Consider the following 20,657-nt stretch of genomic DNA (forward strand, 5'->3'; position numbering starts at 1 on the left):
TTGTGCTATAGTCCCAAAGGCACTAGTATCCTCAGCTTAGCAAAATGCAGCTGATGGGATTTTTCAATGCTGACTTGGCCTACAGCTGAAGCGACTGAGCCAGTTGCAGACACAATCCCAGATGTAGCCCTACCCCTGGTCACTCTCTGCCATCACTCTGTTCAGTTTCCTTTATGCAGTGTGTCACTACAGCAGAGGCTTCTCCCACCCTTCCTTAGCAAAAGAAATCTAACCTCATTTGAGATGTCAATGTTACCAGCTAAGAAACTACACTGCTCAGCCCCTCCTTAGCAACTGGGTATGTCCATGTCATCCAGTTCTGCCCTGTCTTAGCCTGGGTTCCCAAGAAAACAGAGCCTGAGACAAAAGTGCATGTGCCACTCATGTATTAGGGAATGCAATCCCAGGGAAGTAGGGGTGAGGGGTGGGGGAAATGCCACATGGGAGGAGAGAGAGCCCATCTGAGGGTGTGTTACCAAGCTGGACAGTGCAACTGGCTGCTCACCTTCACAAGGCCCTATCCCAGAAGGCAAGTGAGCTACTTTAGCCCAGGCCGTCCACCCTGGGGGCAGGGGCAGGAGGGAAGAAGAGTTTATCTTACTCTTGAAGACAGCACTCATCTCCCCTTAGCCAAGGCTTCGCCTGTGAAGCCATAAGTCGCCTGCCCTTCGGGGTCACGCATGCACAGGGGTCACGTGGACTCTGTGGCTCCTCAGGCCTCAGTGGCAAAGGAGAAGCCTTGGAACAAGAGGGATGCAGGATGCAGGCAAGAGGTGAGGCGCTGTCAGGCCGTGTCAGAGCCCATGCAGAGTTGATTGATGGCCAAGGGCCACGGAGGTGGGCAAGGCTGAAAGGAGGCCTGTGAGAATCATCTGGAACATGGTCAGTGGTTGGGTGTGACTTCTGGGAAGATGTCTTAAAGGAAGCCCAGACTCTCTTCCTCCGGCTTCCTCCCTGGAATGGAGACGTGATAGCTGCCGAAGCTCCTTCCATCTTGCACCATGAAGCAAGTTTGAGGACTTACCACTTACCGAGATGGAAGAGCAGGAAGTCACAAGGAGCCCCTGTCCTTGGCACTGCCCAGAGCCAACATCCATCCTTCTCTTGTAACAGAGAAAATAACCTTCTAATTTGCTTAAGCCACTGTGGTCAGTTCTCTACGACTGGCAGCTGCATGCAGTATCTATTAATAAATGATGCAATCACTATCTGAAAACATCTTGTTATTTCTTTACCTGTGGGCAAATAAAATAATATAAGAAAGGAAAATACGAAATCAGGAACTATTTAAAAAGAGAATCAGCTTTAATGCAAGGGAAACTACGGAGCAAATCACTTGGACTTAAAGTGCTTGTGTTTGTTCCAAATGCTGTGCTATAAAATGCCTTGTTCTGTGCTGATAAAGAAGCTGAATTAATGGCTTAGTGAATTAAATAATTTTTTTATAAACTATTTGCTAACTAATAAGATAGAGGCAAAGTTCTCAAGTAATGTGAATTTGACTCTTTTCTCCTTCAGAATTCACAGTGCTACCCAATGCAAAGACAGAAGTTTCCTCTTATAAAATTATTTTACTACAGAGCCTCTTCTTACCCAATTGAAATGTGTATTTCCTGTGTTTATAAAGGTTAAGGTTTTTGAAACAATGTTTAAGTCAATAGTGGGAAATTATGAAACATAGTTATTATAAGTTTAGTGATAATATATCAATTTAACTTAATGTTAATTGTTGTGTCTATAACTAACTTAAAATGAACTCACCAATTTTCTTTCCCATTTCCCACCTTAAATTGAGTTGCTTGCTTTACATTTTCACCACACAAATTCTAGTTGAACTTTTGATGTTTTGCGGAGGCTATTACTTATGTACTAAATGCCGGCTGTAGTTACCTTAACAAGCTTGAATAAAAAAAAATTCACCCAATAGATTTGAAATCCATGTGACTGTGATATTTAACTCTTCCACTCTAGCATCCCCCTACGAGAAGAGTCCTAATATTGGTATAGAAAACCCTCCTCAAACCCCAAGAATCTCTACACCTGTGGTCCCCAACCGCCAACTCACACCAATGCTGGTCCATGGCCTATCAGGGACCACGCCCAACCCCCCACCCCCACCGGATGGAAAAGTTGTCTTCCATGAAACTTAGGAACCTGGGGGTCTGCAGAGCAGGAGGTGAGTGGTAGGTGAGCGAGTGAAGCTTCATCTGTATTTACAGACACTCCCCATCACTCACATCACAGCATAAGCTCTGCCTCCCCATGCCCCTCCACCGCCGCTGCCCCCACCCCCTAGTCCATGGAAAAATTGTCTTCCATGAAACCGGTCCCGGGTGCCAAAAAGGTTGGAGACTGCTGCCCTACGCCCCTAGTATATATCTCTAATCAACTATTACAATTTTTCCCCATTGAGCCTTGCCACCACTTCACATTTCTTCTCAGTACAGTGCCAAGGGTAGTCTCTGCCAACCAGTTGGTATTTCCATGAAGGATGACACCTATTTGCTATCACTGATACACATATGCACGCATGTGTGTGTTTTCAAATCTATACTACAGACTTCAAGGGAGAGAAGTGAGAATACCTCCATCTCACCTCACTAAAAATTGTTACCTGACCTATCAAAAGATGGCCCAGTGACCCATCACTGTTTAGGGACAAGCTTTGTAGAAATATCAATCACCAGGTGCTTCTATTGAGCTCTGCAGCCCAGCTCACAACTGATTCCTGTCCAGACTCTAAAACAGAGTCCAAAACTGCCACAAAGGTATGCAATTCCCAACATATTTGTTCACAAGATTACTCAAAGTATAATGCGCTTATGCATCGGTAGCTGTGTCCAGGTATTACTGCCATGTAAAATACTAACCCGAGAACCTCAGACTTGAAGTTTTTTAGTAAGGAAACTCTTATAATTTTGGATAGACTATCCAAGAAGCTAATAAAGCCATAATTTGGTCAGAACAAAGAGTCACCCTTTAAAATAGAGGGACAGATTACATTTTAGGGCCAACTTTCTGAGGTCATGCCAGTAGAATGTAAAAGGTAAACAAATTGACAATATTGCCAGGCCACTGAGAGAGTCCCTAAACATTCTGAAGGTACAAAATCTTTCTGTAGTGCTTCGGTTTGTTGTAATTGTGGTTGTTGTTTCATTAAGTGTATAATATTTTTCAGAGAAAGGGGTGACTTAGTATGTTCTGGGGTCTAGTGAGAAAGATGAAATCTACAAATGTACAGGCATTTAACCCAGGGGTGACAGGGGCTCAGGGAGTCTCCTGGAGTCCACTAGGATCTGCCCGTATCCCCAGTCTAGCCCAGCGTCAGTACACACACATCAGTCCTCATAGTGCCAGGGCCCAGGGACTGAGCTCAGGCTTTCCCAACTCAGTATATTCAAAGTGTTTCTGCAAGATACTTCTCACGTTTTTAAAATGAGGTATAAATTGAGAAAAAAATCTCAAGTGGCCTATTCCGGTTTTAATTCTATGTGTGTGGCTCTAACCTGGAAAGAATTCTTTCCTCCTATTTGATAGTCTTTGAAACCAGATACTGAGGGGATGATTCCAAAGTTTCCAGGAAAAACATGGTCAGTGGAAGGTTTTTATGTGTATTACTTTGAGAATATGAGAATGTGCACACACACACATTACGTATGTGCATACATATACATAATACACACAAACACACACATACACATATTGTGAGCAGGTAAACATGATGTTTGCCTATTCTATCTATGCATGTGGCTGTATATGAATAGTGGAGCTTTGAAAAAATGTCTGAGCACAGCTTTTTAGTCTTGTTTTTGGCATTGGAAGGAGGCATTTGCCCCGGCCTGAGGGTGAGGCTGGCCCTCCCCAGGACAGAGAGAGAACCTCTCTGCTGAATAAGAACTGCACACCACGGGGGCCCAGAACCGCCACTGCTGAGCACTCAGTCTTCCCTGGGGCAGCATCGTTCCTTGCTCTCCCACCAATGGCCGTTCAATGAGCTGTTCCCCCACCCTCCCTGCTACCCCCACGGACTCCACCCCACAGGGCCCTCAGGACACTCCTTAGTCCGAAGAGCACCCTGAACACCCAGCAGGGAGGTGGGGAGGAGCCCACCATCCAGGGCCTCCAGGTTGGCAGTGTTTCCCCTCACAGCAGGAGGGATAAAAGGCCTAACTAAAACCCACCCTGTTACATAGCACGTGGGACGTGATTATGAAACACATGACAAAAGCCAACACATGAAGGTCCTCACTTTTAGGCTTAAAGCCAATCAAGTCTAGAAAAAGGAAGCTTATTCTCTAAGAGGCTGCCCGTCATTGTTTAGTCTGTGTGTTAACACTAGACCTGACTGCTGGGAACTGCTGTGCTCTCTTGCCAAGCTACCTGGTGTTTGGCATTGACTTGCTCCTCTGGCCTTGGAATGAATCAGCTAATTACTTCCAATCATAAGCTACCCGTTGTGGGGAAGCCCAGGGGTCCAACGGTACTTGAAGCCCGCCCATGCTTGGCCAGAGGAGAAGTGAAGGGGCCTCCCAAAGCCTGGAGGCATTTCTGAGAAACCCCTTCCCCCAGCAGGGGGATAGAGGGTGGACACCCACAGCAACCCACGATTCCCTCCGAACCCCTCAGCATCCCTTGGAAGGAAACATCACTGCAACATTCATAAATTCTTTTCCCTTCATAGTAACTGCATTCAGGTACTAATAATTTATGCATCATTCTCTTTGCAAACACATCCTTAAACAAATACATCAATTGTGGGAATTAGAGAAAGACAGCCCAGCCCTCCCCACCCCACAACCCCCAATCAATTCCCACTGTCTGGAATTCTGGCTTCCTGTCTTATTCGTTATTTTTAATGAGAAATTACTCATGAGGAAGAGTGGATATCAAGACTCTTCCCCTGGGTTGGTTTCAGTACTTTTTTAATTTGACGGATAAAGTTGTTAGCAATCCAGGAGAGAGCTTAGCAGTTTTGATCCACTCACCCACTTTATTGATTCATAACAGCATTAACATTTACACAGTTCATGGTATTCTGAAATCACTTATCAGCCCTCAGTTGTTGTCATCCCTCACTAAAGGCATTTGATGCTTTATAAGACAACAAACGCCATTGTAGACAGGAAGTGAATAATTTAAAGGGCTAGAGTGAGTCAGAAACACAGTCAGAAACAGGATTTAAAACTCTTGGGCTGGTTGTTGACCCATGAAGCTGTATCTGTTTGCAGGGCAGAAACGGTTTCTGGAACTAGAAGACATCCTGAAGTGGGTTCTGAAATAGACCTCCCAGGGACCCCCCAGGAACACCAGGGAACAAGCGAGGTACTCGCCAAGTTGTGCCCATTACTCTCTCAACACAATTGGGGCTCATGGAGCTCTAATTAATTGGCTTTAAAAAAAGAAAATGCTTGAATCAAATATTTTATCAGGAAAATAAGAAATAACTCAAATGCCTTTTAGTTCAAGTGACTTTGGTAATCTTTGATAAATAAAACTAGTTCTGAAATTGTGATTAAAGAAAAAGCCATTCAGGCTCCCACAACCTAGCCATGAACTGCCTTGCTCCTTCCCCTGCCTCAGTGGTGGTGTAGATCAGGAAACCTCCTGGAAGCTCCAGGGTCCCTCCTAAAGCTTAGGGCACTCAAGTGCTCCACCTGGGGGAGCAGAGTCTACCACAGACACAAAGGAAATCTCAGCAGCTGGCTCTACTACACAATCATCAACCAATGACAAGAAGAACAACAACATAGCTCATCATAGCATCTTCCAACTCAAGCAAACAGGGTGTGCCTGATTCACACTCACAAGTACCATCCACCATCACTAAGATTAAGCTGGGGGACCTAACTCACCACATGCTGTTAGGAACAGGCAAAGACAGCAGGTCAGAGGTAACCTGAGAGGTACACCAAACCTGCTAGAACACCCCATAGGCAACTCAGGACCAGTACTCCCCTTCCTGTCATGCTCAGGGATCAATCTTTGGGGACCCAGACACAGGCCTACAAACACCCCCAGGTCTCAGCCAAAAGGCCAGATGAGCAGGAATCAGCCAAAGAACTCTGGAAACATGAAAAATCAGAGCAAAAGGACTCCCTCAAAAGCCAACAATAACTCCTTACCAATGGATATCAACCAAAACGAAAAGATTAAAATGGCAGATGAAGAATTTCGAATATGGATTGTAAGGAAGCTCAGTGAAATACAAGAGAAAACGCAAACGCAACACAAAGAAACCACAAAAACAATGCAGGAAATGAATGAAAAATTTACTAAGGAAACAAATTTATTAAAAAAATCAAACAGAATTTCTGGAAATGAAAAATTCATTCAAGGAAATACAAAACACAGTAGAAAGGCCGGGCACAGTGGCTCATGTCTGTAATCCTAGCACTCCGGGAGGCCGAGGCGGGAGGATCTCTCAAGGTCAGGAGTTCAAGACCAGCCTGAGCAAGAGTGAGACCCCATCTCCAATAAAAATAGAAATAAATTAGCTGGACAACTAAAAATATGTAGAAAAAATTAGCCGGGCATGGTGGCACATGCCTGTAGTCCCAGCTACTTGGGAGGCTGAGGCAGAAGGATTGTTTAAGCCCAGGAGTTTCAGGTTGCTGTGAGCTAGGCTGATGCCACGGCACTCTAGCCCAGGCAACAGAGCAAGATTCTGTCTCAAAAAACAAAACAGAAAAAAAAAAAAAAAACAGTGGAAAACCTTAAGAATAGGCTAGATCAGGCAGAAGAAAGAGTCTTAGAGCTTGAAGACGACACCTTTGAGTTAAACAAGTCAGTCAAAGAGAAAGAACTGAGAAACCAAAGGAACAAACAAAACCTACAAGAAATATAGGATTATGTAAACAGGTCTAATTGTGAACTGTGCTGCTATAAACATTTTTAAAAATACAATTTATGGAGTAATTTACTAGTTTTCATTTTCCAAGAAAATCATTTTAGAGGTTGACCTTGACCCTTCACTTATTCAATGAAAGTGAATTTTACTCTACCCTGAAATCTCTAGGACGCAAATGTGTCCCACCACTCATAGTTATGACCACTGGCTGGACTGAAGATCCATCTAGAAGGGAGAAGAGCTGCGTCTGCATGCCGTGTTCTCATCAGAGTTCACTTGCAGGTTCTAGGTGTCTTGAAGCAAAAAAAAAATTTAAGGAAAATAATCGATGGTGGCCCTGGCTAAGTTTGGCGTATCCTTGATGAGCTCCCCACAGACCACTGGACTAACACAGCCCCTGGCACACGCCAGAAGGATCTCCCTGGAGGGAAGACAGAGCAGCTGTCTGAAGGCCCACAGGCTCTCATGACAAGTGCCGTCAAAACACGCAACTGCTGGGTCTCCCATGTATGCAGAGCAGGGCAAACATGCTGAAGCAGCCACTCATGCTCAGAACGTGCCTTCTGGTCCTCTGGTCATCTGTAAGGGGGCTCACGTCTGGCTCAGAACCTTCAACACTCACCCTCAATTTTTTCATCTATTTATCTAAATATATATATACAGAATCATCCTACTTCTTTCTTTCCCTTTTTAAATTATTTGAAAAATATTGGCAAACTACAGAGTAAAAGAAACATTTCCATAATCCAACCACTTAAGAAACAACTCTACAAAACCTCTCCAGACGACAAATCCCATAGATATAATTTCTTCTTTTTCAATACTTTATGATTTATTCCAATTTTTTTCTTAGTAGACATGTTTTCTAACAAAACAAAAAAAGGAATCATACTAAAAATTGGACTGAAACTTTTTTATTTAATATATCTGGATATCTTCCCAGAAAATGCTGTAGATCCCCCCTCTCTTTTTGAATGATTGTGTAACATTCCATCATGTGAACGGAATAATTTATTCAACCATTAATTTCATGATGGCTATTTACCCCGACTTGTTTCAATGTGTTGTTATTACCTATAATGCTACAGTGAACACCCTTACAAATGAGGCTTCATCACGCCAGTAAATAACAAAGTGAAGCAGGAAGATCATCAACATCCAAACTCAAAGTCCATCCTCATCCCTCTGCTGTATGGCTGAACATCCCACCTTCTTAAAACTCTTCCCTCTCTTGGCTTCTGGGACAGCACACTCCTGGTTTTCCTCCTACTCCCAACCAATACTTCTCAGTTTCTTTTCAATCAATCATTCATTCATTCACACATACTTGTTGCATGTCTCCCACGAGGCCGGGCACTCTTTTGAGCACTGGAAATGCAGTTGGGAGTAAACACACGGGGTCCTCACTCTCGCGGAGTTTCCATTACAGAGAGAGCATGGTCAGTGAACATGTGACCTAATGTTGCTAATAATAATGGCTATGGCCGGGCGCGGTGGCTCGCGCCTGTAATCCTAGCCCTCTGGGAGGCCAAGGCAGGTGGATCACTCGAGGTCAGGAGTTCGAGACCAGCCTGAGCAAGACCCCATCTCTACTAAAAATAGAAATAAAAATTATCTGGACAAGTAAAAATATATATAGAAAAAAAATTAGCCGGGCATGGTGGCGCATGCCTGTAGTCCCAGCCATTCGGGAGGCTGAGGCAGTAGGATCGCTTAAGCCCAGGAGTTTGAGGTTGCTGTGAGCTAGGCTGACGCCACGGCACTCACTCTAGCCCGGGCAACAAAGTGAGACTCTGTCTCAAAAAAATAAATAAATAAATAATAAAAATAAAAATAATGGCTACGAAGAAAACTAAGGCAGGCTATGGAGAAGGAGAGTGATGGGTAGGGTGGTGGGAAAGCCCCTCTGAGGAGGAATCGGAACAAAGCAGTGGATGGAGCCCTGGGAATATCTTAAGGAAGAGCATTCCAGGGAGTGAAATAGCAAGTGCAGGGCCCTGGGCGAAGTGGGGAGGTGGAGCTTGCCAGCAGGTTCAGAACAAGAAGGCTAGAGGGGCAGGAGCTTAGTTGGGAGGGCGGGGCAGCCAGAGGGGAATCAGAGTCTGGGGGGTTCTGGAAATTGCAGGAGTGAGCCATGTGCGTGGCTTCTTCTGGGACAGTAGAGGCAGGGGAGTGGTCAGGAGCCATGGGAATCAAGTTGGGATCCACAGAACTTGAGGATTGGGATGTGGGTGTGAGAGAAAGGGAGGAGTCATTTGAGTCCTTTGCCAACCCCCCGACTTCAGGTTGTGGAAGGGGCCGTGGGCTTCTCCCCTGCTCCACCTACACATTTTCTACAGCTGGTTCCACCTTATCTCAGACTCTATGCACTACCTACGTGCCGATGACGATGCCCAGCTGATATCCAAACGCCTTCTTGCTAGCTCCACTCGGATCCCTGGTTAGTCTGCCTCAACTATATAACATGCTCAAATAGAACTCAAAGAGAACTGGCCCTCCCCCAACTGAGAAGCCTCCTCCTGTAACCCTCCCCATCTTAGTTAGAGAGGCCCTGTGTACATGGTCAAGGGCACAGGACTGTGGATCCAGGCTGCCTGGGTTCAAATCCCAACACAGTCACTTAGTGGTCATCTGACATTAGGCAAGTTGCTTAACTGTAGAATGGAAGAATAATAGTGGAACCTACGTGCTATGATCTGAATGTCTGTGTCCCCAAAAATCCCTGTGTGGAAATCTTAACTTCCAAGGTGATATTAATAGTATTAGGAGGTGGGACCTTTGGGGGTGATTAGGTCACGAGGGCAGAGACCTCATAAACAGGATGAATGCCCTTATAAAAGAAACCCCAGAGAACTCATTTCTCCCTTCTACTATGTGAGGACACAGCGAGAAGGCACCATCTATGAGCCAGGAAGGGGGTCTTCACCAGACACTCAACCTGCCAGTACCCCTTGTGGGACTTCCCAGCTCCAGAACTGTGAGAAATAAATTTCTGCTGTGTATAAGCCACCCAGTCTGTGGCATTTTGGTACAGTAGCCTGAATGTCCTAAGACACGACGTCATGGGATAGTTGTGAGGACTCGATGATTTAATGCTTACAAAGTACTTAGAACAGTGGGTGGCACATGCTGACACCCAGTGTGTTTTCTGTTATTTTTATGCCGCTACTCCCGGTTGTTTACGCTCTGAAATCATCCTTGGCGCACCACGCACTCAAAAATGAGAAAAGGGCTGTCCAGCAAAAGTAGAATCATGTCTTGGTTATTTAGTTATTATTTACTTAGGTGAATGGAATGGAAATGCAATGGAAAGAGCGGTTATTTGGAATCAGATAAAAATTGATTCCAATCTTCCTTCTACTGCTCACAAGCCGGGTGTCCTAGGGAAGTAATTTAACATTGGTAAGCCTCAGAATCCTCATATTTAAAATAGGAATGATACTGCGCACCCCTCAGGGTACTTGTAAACTTTAAATAGCATAATGTATACAAAGTGTCAGCTCAGTGCCAGATAACAGCCATTATTATTAAGATAAGGGATTTGGCTTTCTGAGCCTCAGAGCAGTCTTCAAAGCAAAGAAGCAATGACAATAGATTCCTCTCTAACAGATCCACTGGGCATTCAAGAAAACAAAAATGCAAAAGCCTTTGTGAATGCGGCCCAGGACCAGGACGGGACCAAGGCGGGGCGGGGAGAGGAAGATGAGGGGGGAGATGGCAGATCCTCTGATTATGGCACCATTTCTCAGAGGTCACCTTAGTCATCAGCCCAGACAGCATCAGCCTGGACCCCAGGGCCAGAGCATGTTGTTAGCCCATTTCCAACATCTGCCTCCAGTTCTCAAGTGCAAAACAAAACCATTAATGTTTAATATTTAAACAAAAACTTTCCATTATTAATCACTTTAAGCCCCATGATAATTCTTAAAACATAATAGATAGGAACTTATTTTTAAAGCTTGATTTTTAATGACTGAGATAGAAATCAGAACTAAAAAAAGATCGAGCTCCCCTGTTCTCTTTTTTTTTTTTCTTTTCTTTCTTTTTTTCTTTTCAGTCTTCCTTGGAATGCAAGAGCTCCCCCTACTCTAGAGATTGTTCTTTCTGGGGGTCAGAGCCCTGGGGAGATTTCTTGCTCCTCTCAAAACTAGGGCTGGCCGGGCGCGGTGGCTCACGCCTGTAATCCTAGCACTCTGGGAGGCCGAGACAGGTGGATCGCTCGAGGTCAGGAGTTGGAGACCAGCCTGAGCGAGACCCCATCTCTACTAAAAATAGAAATAAATTATCTGGACAACTAAAAAAAAAATATATATATATATAGAAAAAATTAGCCGGGCATGGTGGCGCATGCCTGTAGTCCCAGCTACTCGGGAGGCTGAGGCAGGAGGATGGCTTAAGCCCAGGAGTTTGAGGTTGCTGTGAGCTAGGCTGACGCCACGGCACTCACTCTAGCCCGGGCAACAAAGTGAGACTCTGTCTCAAAAAAAAAAAAAAAAAAAACCTAGGGCTGTCTTTGCCCCCCCAGAATCATTCACTTTGTGTACAGGTGCAAAAGAGCATCCCAGGGAAGGGGCCTAGACGCCTCCCACACAGCACACCAGGCTGATTTCCCACTGCCAGGGTAAGAGGCGTTGCTGCTACCAGCCCCCAGCCCCAACTCCTGAGCCCTCAACCACGGCGCATGTGACCCAGCCCGGCCTGTGGAAGTCAATCCCAGGTATAGGGTGCCAGGCACTTAGACAGAAGCTCATGTTTTCATTGCTGGTCACTTCTAGACAGTTTTGTGAGGTTGGTTGATTCTCCCTTATTTACTAGGACAACAAGGCCTGCATTGTACACTGTAACCAAGGAGACTAGGACCCAGGCAGGAGGAGGTAAAGGCAGGGGCCTGGCCCAGGGCCTTGGCTCCTAGGACCCCTGCAGGGTACAGTGCAGTGCAAAGTCCCAAGTGGAGCTGCAGATGATCGATTGAATGGTCAGACAACCAAGGGCCAAGTGGATGAGCCTACTCTAGCGGAACAAGCTAGAGCGGTACGACTAGGAGGGAGAATCCCTTTAATGGTAACCATTAAGGGCCAGGCATGGTGGTCCCAGCAATCTGGGAGGCTGAGGCAGGAGGATGGCTTGAGCCCAGGAGTTCAAGGCTACAGTGAGCTATGATCACGCCACTGCACTCCAGCCTGAGCAACAGAGTAAGACCTGTCTCTAAAAAAAAAAATAAATAAAATAAAATTCCTAAGAATAAAGTTTAATAAGTCATGTGTATGACTTATGTGAAGAAAACAATAAAATTCTATGGAGGGACATAGGATGCTTGAATACATAGAAAACTACATTTTCTTTTTTAATGTGTACTCCATATGGTAAAAATAACAATTCTCCTGAAATAGAACTAAATTCAATGCAAATCTCAGTCAAAATTCTCTTAGGACCTTTTTCTTTGTTATGGAAAAAAAATTTTTCAAGTTTCTTCTGATAGAATAAGCATGCATAAATAGGCAGGCAGAATAATGAGTACATATTTGTCCCACTAAATATTATAAACATACTATACAAGAATAAACGTTAAAACATTATACAATAATTAACAGAAAGCTCCCTAGCATAGAATCCAGAATCCAGAAACAGACTGATGTATGTATGAGAATCTGATACATAATCAAGGTGAGCTATTCAACAAAATGAGTTGGCAAAACTGATTAGTCATTTGGAAAAATACAAATAACAAGTCTCTATACCAAAATAATTTTCAGAGGGAGCAAAAATCTAAATGTAAAAATACACATTTTAATTAAAGTACTAAGGGCCGGGCGCGGTGGCTCACGCCTGTAATCCTAGCTCTGGGAGGCCGAGGCGGGTGGATCGCTCGAGGTCAGGAGTTCGAGACCAGCCTGAGCAAGAGTGAGACCCCGTCTCTACTAAAAATAGAAAGAAATTATCTGGCCAACTAAAAATATATATACAAAAAAAATTAGCTGGGCATGGTGGCTCATGCCTGTAGTCCCAGCTACTCGGGAGGCTGAGGCAGTAGGATCGCTTAAGCCCAGGAGTCTGAGGTTGCTGTGAGCTAGGCTGATGCCACGGCACTCACTCTAGCCCGGGCAACAAAGTGAGACTCTGTCTCAAAAAAAAAAAAAATAAATAAATAAAGTACTAAAAGAAAACACAGGTAATTCAGTTATAATCTTAGCATGCAACTTTTTAGATGGTCATCTGACACTATGTAGCAACATTTTGAAGTTTGATTCAACAATTCCATTCATGGGAATTTTTCCCAAGGCTATAATCTGTCAAGTTCACAGAGAAATATACACAAGCATGTTCATTAAGCGTTGTTTATAATAGTGAAAATTTGGAAACAACTTAAATATTGGTTAAATAAATTATAGCATACCCATACAATGAAACCCTAAACAGCCAATTAAAATAATGATATGTAACCACACGGATTCTCTATTGCCTGAGCACTGTCGGAGGAAATGTTACTCTTATTCACAGCCCTGACAGCAGTTTGTGCCTGTGTCTGTTGATCCATTCTCACTGACACCGGGAGGTGTCGTCCACATGCTTGCTCTATAGAGCTATCTTATTTGCCCATCAACTGGTCCATTCTGCCGCGTAGGCACATGCCATTGGTCTCAAATATGTAGGGTTGCCCTGTAACACCCTCCACGTGGCCAGCTGAGAAAACTGATAGGTGATCTAGAGCAGAGGACCTGCAGCACCGACCTAACCCACAGACCAGAGACACTTCCGGAGGTCCCTTTGTTCTCTTGGAATTGCAGGTGAAGTTTTGGTGTTTATGCGAACGATTGATGAACGACAGGATATTGTATCTACTGCAAAAATTTGTGACACTTTATCCCCACCTCCACAGTGGGCTGTGTAAATGAATTGAGTTCGGGCTGTGAAAAACTTAAGCCGCTACATAAAATGCAAAATTGTTAAGCTTCAGGGACTATAACATTCTGCTTGTGGCCTTGGGACCAAAACACCAGATGTCGCACCCAGTAATGACTTCACTTTCCTCCAACTTCAATAACTCAAGATTGAGCAAGTTTGGTTTTGACCTTGCACTGCTATATCAAGGTTCAGCAGTCGCTAACTACCCCCAAGACTCCCTCCAGAGAGCTGGAAAATCAGAATCGTCTTGAACACCTTCACACAGAGTGCAGAGACAAAATCCCTGCCCAAGTGGAGCTGCCACACCTCAGTTCCGAGGGGAGATACACTGTTGCATTTGGTTGGTAGGTGAAGAGGGCAGTTGTTTGTGTTACTCCAGGACTGCAGAGGAAAGAGAGTTAGGTAAGCTCATTTAGAACTAACTAGAATACTTCTCAAAAAGATGTCTCAGCTTGGGATATAGTTAAGACATGTAATTTGGAGTAGTAATCACTAAATGAATGATTTTTGTTTTCTTGTTTATTTTCTTGTTTACCTGCTCAAGGAATAAAGAAGGCATTTATATAATATAATATAATAAAAGTGATATAATTCTTCAAACCTTTGAAGACTGGTTTTCAAACTGTTAAAAATTGTTGCAGGTCTACCAGGGAAGTTTCTATAGGAGCCCGATGTTATAGCAGTTTATAAGGAAGTGGTCGTTGGTTACAGTTGAAGGAGAAAGTGTAAGTGCCTATGTTTCATACAGGCCAGACTAGTTCCAGTTTAAAAAGTCAATTAAAAGAAGGAAAAGATAAGGAAGTCCTGCAAAAATAAAAATTCAGGGGTAAACTAGCAGTGAATAAAGACACAATTAGGATCTCTGTAGCATCTTACCTCTGTTTTATTATTATTTTTTCCCTTCTGCATGACAAAGAAAACAGAGGCATAGCATGCTAGAAAGTAAACTAAAGCCATTTTATTAATTGAGTCCAGTAACCTCAGAAAGCAAGAATGCTGAAGTATTCCCGTGGCTATAACAGAAAGATGATGGTAGCTGCTAAGAGAGAAACTACTTGGAAAGACTATTGATTTTAGATTCAGAGAAAATGAATAAGGAAAAGTTAAAGATTGAAGAGAACGATACAAAATGTGCTATGAGAATTTTTTCTAAAATTCAACTTTTGAAAAATGAGTTGCTGATGCTTTTTCAGGTTTAGTTCCTTTAATAAAGAATTACGTGTTTTCTGATTTAATACAGGAAATTCATGATTATGACTCTAAGAGACTTGACTAAAAGGCCCCATGTGGCTCTCGGTTAAAACATGCATTCATCACCTGGTGACAGCCTACCTGAATTGCAGGGCTACAAAAGGGGAGTCTATCTTTAAAAACTTCAGCTATAAAGTTAAAGTTATCTTACAGCAGAAGGCATTTCATGTGTATGCTCAAATATATATATACAGTTTGGAATATGCATATAATTTCCTGATAAAATCTGTTTCATTGTATCTGTGTGTCTGGGTATGTATGCTCCACTCATGTCTTTGCTATTCTCATTTGTTCTGCTTTTCTATTTTATCCCCTGAGTGCCAAACTTTAATAAAATTGCTAGCATTGATCATTTTTCCTTATATATCCCTTTGAGTCAGTATCTGCAGAAACAAAACACTGGGGACAGACTACCTTTGCTGACACACAAGAATCCTGGAATGGAAGACAAGAACAAAGGTTATAACAGAAGTCTTTATCTTCAATGTTCAGAGGATCTTTCTCCTATCTCCCAGCCTGCCCCTCATTCCCACTTTTCTGATCCCACTTCTGCTGTGACAGATTGTTGCAATCATGGCGCCCAGCGAATCACGGTTTCTTGGGTCTATGTCCCTTTGTTCCTCCTATTAAAAGGTGGAGTCTATTTCTCTGCCCCTAGAATCTGGAATGTCCTTGGGACCAGCTTGGACCAAAAGAATGTAGCATCAATAGCATTGTACAAGTTCTGAAGCCGAGGCCTTAAGACCCTGAGACTACTGTGCTGTGAAAAAGCCCACTCCAGTCTGTTGGAGGATAAGCGGCCATGTGAGAAAGACCAGAGACACCCTCACCCACAGCCAACACCATCAGCTGACGGTGAGTGACGCCATCTTAGACCCTCCACCCCAAACTGTCAGATGAAGACAGCCACGCAAGTTAGCCCAGGCAACACACGTAATAGAACCACACAGATTTCTAGCCCTGAGAGATAATAAATCATGGTTGTTTTAAGCCACTACGTTTTAGGGTGGCTTGTTATGCAGCAATTGATAACTGATACATTCCTCCAAGAAACTATAAAAGGATGAGAAATAACCTTTATTTAACCTCCTTCCGTTGATCTACTCCCACCCCTGGCTCACACTCTTCTGCTGCCTACATTCCGGAAGCGTTCCATTAAACATTCGTTCTTGGGCGGAGCTCTTGCTCTGGCTTATCTCTTGAATTATCAAAGAATTGCTCTTATGCTCTTTCTTCTGCCTGTTAACAAATGTTTGAGGGAGGAAAGAAGGAAGATGGCTTAACTGGAGCTCCCTGGAGGCAGAGGGAAAGTGCTCTATCACCCTGTTTATTCCCAAGATAAAGCCCTAGATGGCAGGCACGGAATAAACATTACTTGAAGATAACAATACAAGGGAAGGCTACCATCAAAGACATTGGGTCCCAATTTTATTTGGGACATGCAAAGCATAATATATTTTGTATTATGGACCAAAATCCCTGAAAGCTATCAACAGAGGCAGAAACAAGATTGGGTTGTAATATTTTAAGGCTACAGTAATGAGTATATCAGATAGATTCTGCTACATTTTCAATAAATTCCTTTCACAAATATGAAGTACATTAGTAAGTTTCCTTGAGGGGGAAAACAAATCATAACAGCATCTTGATGTAAGAGGAAAATGCTCTGATGGGGAAAGTGCCGAATGTTTCTTTCAGTAAGGAACCATGTACAGGATTCGGATAATTCCCAAAGTCTGAAAGTTGTGCTGCAGAAGCACTACTAAGATCTGAAGATCTCCTGAGTCTCTTTAATAAGACCACAAAACAAAATGAACTAAGGTTCTGGGAGGATTCTTCTGAGTAAATCCAGGTTTCATAGTACGGCAGTCAAACACGCACAGCTCCTGCCTAGACTAACCAGATTTTGCAGCATACCTGGTGAATAATTTAAAAGTAGCAGGCAAGTAATTTTTGTTAAAATTATGGCCTTGGCTCTTTATCAGGCTGCTAAATTTTGAATGCTAAACCAAGCAAAGAGGCATTATTCAAATCAAGACCACTATTGAAACCGGCTTAATCCAGTGGAAACCAATGCCTGGTTAAAATGACCCGAACCAAGACGTTATTTTGGGTCTCATTTTCTAGCAAGGCTACCTGATGAGGGAGGTTTGTTGTTATGATGTTGTTGCTGCTGCTGCTGTTACTGGTTTATGTTTTTTGTATTTTCTTTATTTTTTGGTTTTGATTCTTTTTTTCTTTCCAGTTGTCCTTAATGTTCATAATTACTTATATGCTGCTGCCAGATGTTACATGTTAGCTGGCTCCCTTACAGCTTATATTCTGAAAAATAATAAAACATAGGCCACTAGAGCTATAAAATAACAAAATAAATAAAATCCACAAAGCTGGTGTTGTTAACTTGCCAGGCCGGGAAGCACACACTAGTGAAGAAATTCACTGAATGCTCAGCAGACGGAAGCGTTAGGGATTTTTAATTTGGAAAGAGGGAGCTCACGGTGATTAAGGTTTGAACACTCGCACTCTGGATAGGCCCAAGGAACCCAGAGGTCTGTACCTGGTTGGTTCAAACAAATCCAGTTGTTCGTTGTTCAGGAAAGGGTCTTTGCTTAGGTCCAGTAAGGGTTTGGTGTTTGGATCCACTTCAGCTGGTTAGAATACACTAGGATGAAACACAACATTAATTTTGATATATCCTTGGGCAAGTGTGGCTGAAAGTGGAAATTTTTACTTCCCAACACCAGCCTGTTCCTCTTCTGTGAAAGCTCCATCTATGACAAGATGTGCCTTAGGTGATCCATCTCTTTACAGTCTCAAGCTCGGTGTTTTGGAATTTCACAGTCATCTTCAGTAAATGTAAAATGTGCATTTAAATGAATGCAGCTCATGTGCTTGGGGGGTCTACACTGCCCTGCCCTGGTTCCGCTCTAGAATTTGCCCTTCTTCTCAAATTCCACTTTCATCCAACATGTTTATAGACTTAAAAATTATACTATAAAATACTATCAGGAATATGGAGCAGGATCATAGCTTTGAACTTCTCTTTGAACAGCAAATAGTGGCTGGTAAAAATACTTTTGTATGATTACATCAGACAACCGTGACCCTCAGAGTTCTAGGTAGATTTTAGGAACATTGATGCACAGACGTCAAAGGAGCCTTTCAGAATGTAACAGTTGAATAAAGGAGAGGGTGATAGAGAGAAAGAATAGAAGGTAGGAAGAAAGGGAAGAAAAAGACAGAGCTTAATGGATATCATTGTGGGGAAGAGCAAAGAGAAATGAAAGAAAAATGGTGTGGAAGGAAAGTGATAGAACTGAGGAAACCTAACTGAGAAACCTAAACCTAACTGAGCCGGGGTGACCACAAGGCCAGAGAGAAACCGCGGCAGCTGGAGGAGCCTACAGACCTAAGCAAGTCTGGTTTGCAGTGTCTGGGCAGGAAAATGCTGTTGGCCAGAACAGAAAATAATGGGATTTGTTTTTTTCCCTGCTGATACTTCTCTGGGATCCTGCCAAAGCTATATTCTGCAGAACCAGAAACTAAATAAATAGACTAATTTATTCAGATGTGTTCCCTTAGTTCTCTCCCCAGAATGGTGTCAAACCTGCCCAGGATACCAGAAATTTCTGTGAATTTGGATGACAAGGCATTAGCCAGCATGTTTCTCTCTATCCCACAACACCTGCTGCTGAAAAGGAAGCGTTTGCTCCTTGCATGCAAATCGTTTTTTATAAACGAGATATCTAATAAGCATTTTCATGAAAGTCCCCTAGAGCAGGTAAGACTTATATGAGACACAAACTTGGAAACGAAAAAGAAACTCATTATTTGCAAGCCCAGAGCTAAGCATTTGCTATAAAACAACTATTCTAAATCTTTTCCTTGGACGTAATTAATAGCTCTCCCAAATCCTCTGTGAATATTTGCCCATCTGTGGCACTCAGAGCCTTTACAGTATGTTCAGAATCAATGTTAGAATTGCGAAAACCTTAGAGATCATCTAGTTACACGACTTCTTCTCTCAGGAGAGGCAATTGCAGCCCGAAGAGTTGAGTATATTACTCAAGGTTATACTGCTAATTAGGAAAAGGTCTCCTAATTCTCAGTACAATGTTCTTTCCACTGCACCATGACACACACCCCTAATTTGTCACCCACACTCCTCTCCTCCACCTTCACCACATCCCTTGCCACTCAAGAATGCATTTGGGGCCAGGGGCAGTGGCTCACACCTGTAATCCTGGTACTTCAGGAGGCCAAGGTGGGAGGATTGCTTGAGCCCAAGAGTTTGAGGTTGCAGTGAGCTATGATCACACCACTGCACAGAGTGAGACCCCTGTCTCAGAAAAAAAACAAAATGCAATTGGCTGTCATAACAGAAAAATCTGACAGACAGTGGTTTAAACCATGAAGTTAATCACTTTTTCTTGGTGAGAAGCTGGAAGTAGGTGGCCCCAGGGTTTATCTGACACTCAACAATGTGATCAAGAACTCAGGCTTTTCTCATCCTTCTGTTTGGGCATATGCATCATGGCCTCATGGTGACAAGATGGTTGCCACAGTTCTAGGCATCACATAGTCACACCAATGCCCAAGCAGAAAAAAAGGAACAGGCAGAAAAGGACGCTTTTCTTTTCTTTTTTTTTTTTTTTATCAGAGAAGAAAATCTTTCCCAGAAATAAGATTTCTCTTTATGTCTTCTTGGCCAAAACTAGATCCTGTAGTCACACCTAGCTGCAAGGACAGGATGGGAAAGAAAGTGTCTGGCAAAAGACAATAGGAGTGATTTGATTGGCTTAAACCAATGATGGCAAATTGCTAACATTAACAAAAACAGGATTATATGACAAGGGAGAAAGGGATTCTGGTTGTTATACAGGTATATCAGTTAACTATTTTCCTAAAAAAGAGACACTACATGGTTACAGTTTACAGCAATAAAAAGAAAAAAAAGACACTAGAGAAAATTATCTCTAAATGTGTTGGGTTTACTCAGGAATAGAAATAAGGATTATAATCCAGAATGCATGAAATGGCAAGCCACCAGTGCATTTGGTGAGGGAAGGGTAAGTGGAGCTTTTATTAGTTAAAAAGAGATTTACATACACTGCTTAGAACAGAGATCATTGGTTCCAGAGGTTCAAAGCCAAAGTTGTTAGTTCATGGGTGGAGATGCTGTTACTGGGCATGTGTTGTTCTGAGCACTTGTTATCTGAATTACTGCAATCCTAAAGAATGTCTAGTAATAAACCTTATCCAAGCAGAAGATGAGTACAAGGAGAAAAGGCATTTTTTATAAAGTCCTTGGAAATAGTTTTTAGACATGTAAGCATGAGCCTCCTCTCCTTGAGTCTTCTCAGCCCTATTTTGTCTGGGTTTGACAAAAGTGATTTCATCCTGGTATCTGCAACTTTTACTCTATCAATGTGTAACAAACCTCCAGAACTCAATGGCTTAAAACAGCAATTGTTTCTTGTTTCTCTCAGATCTGGAGGTCAGCTGAACCAGCTGGGCTCAGCCGGGTGGTTCTGCTGCTCTCAGCTGAAATCGTTCAGGGAACTGTGGATCATGGGGATACCCAGATAGATCTAAGCTCTGCTCCTCCTTGGACCAGCAGACTACTGAGGAATATTCTTCTCAAGGCAACGGCCCA

The sequence above is a fragment of the Lemur catta genome, chromosome 13, assembly GCF_020740605.2.
Source record: "Lemur catta isolate mLemCat1 chromosome 13, mLemCat1.pri, whole genome shotgun sequence".
Classification (NCBI taxonomy): domain Eukaryota; kingdom Metazoa; phylum Chordata; class Mammalia; order Primates; family Lemuridae; genus Lemur; species Lemur catta.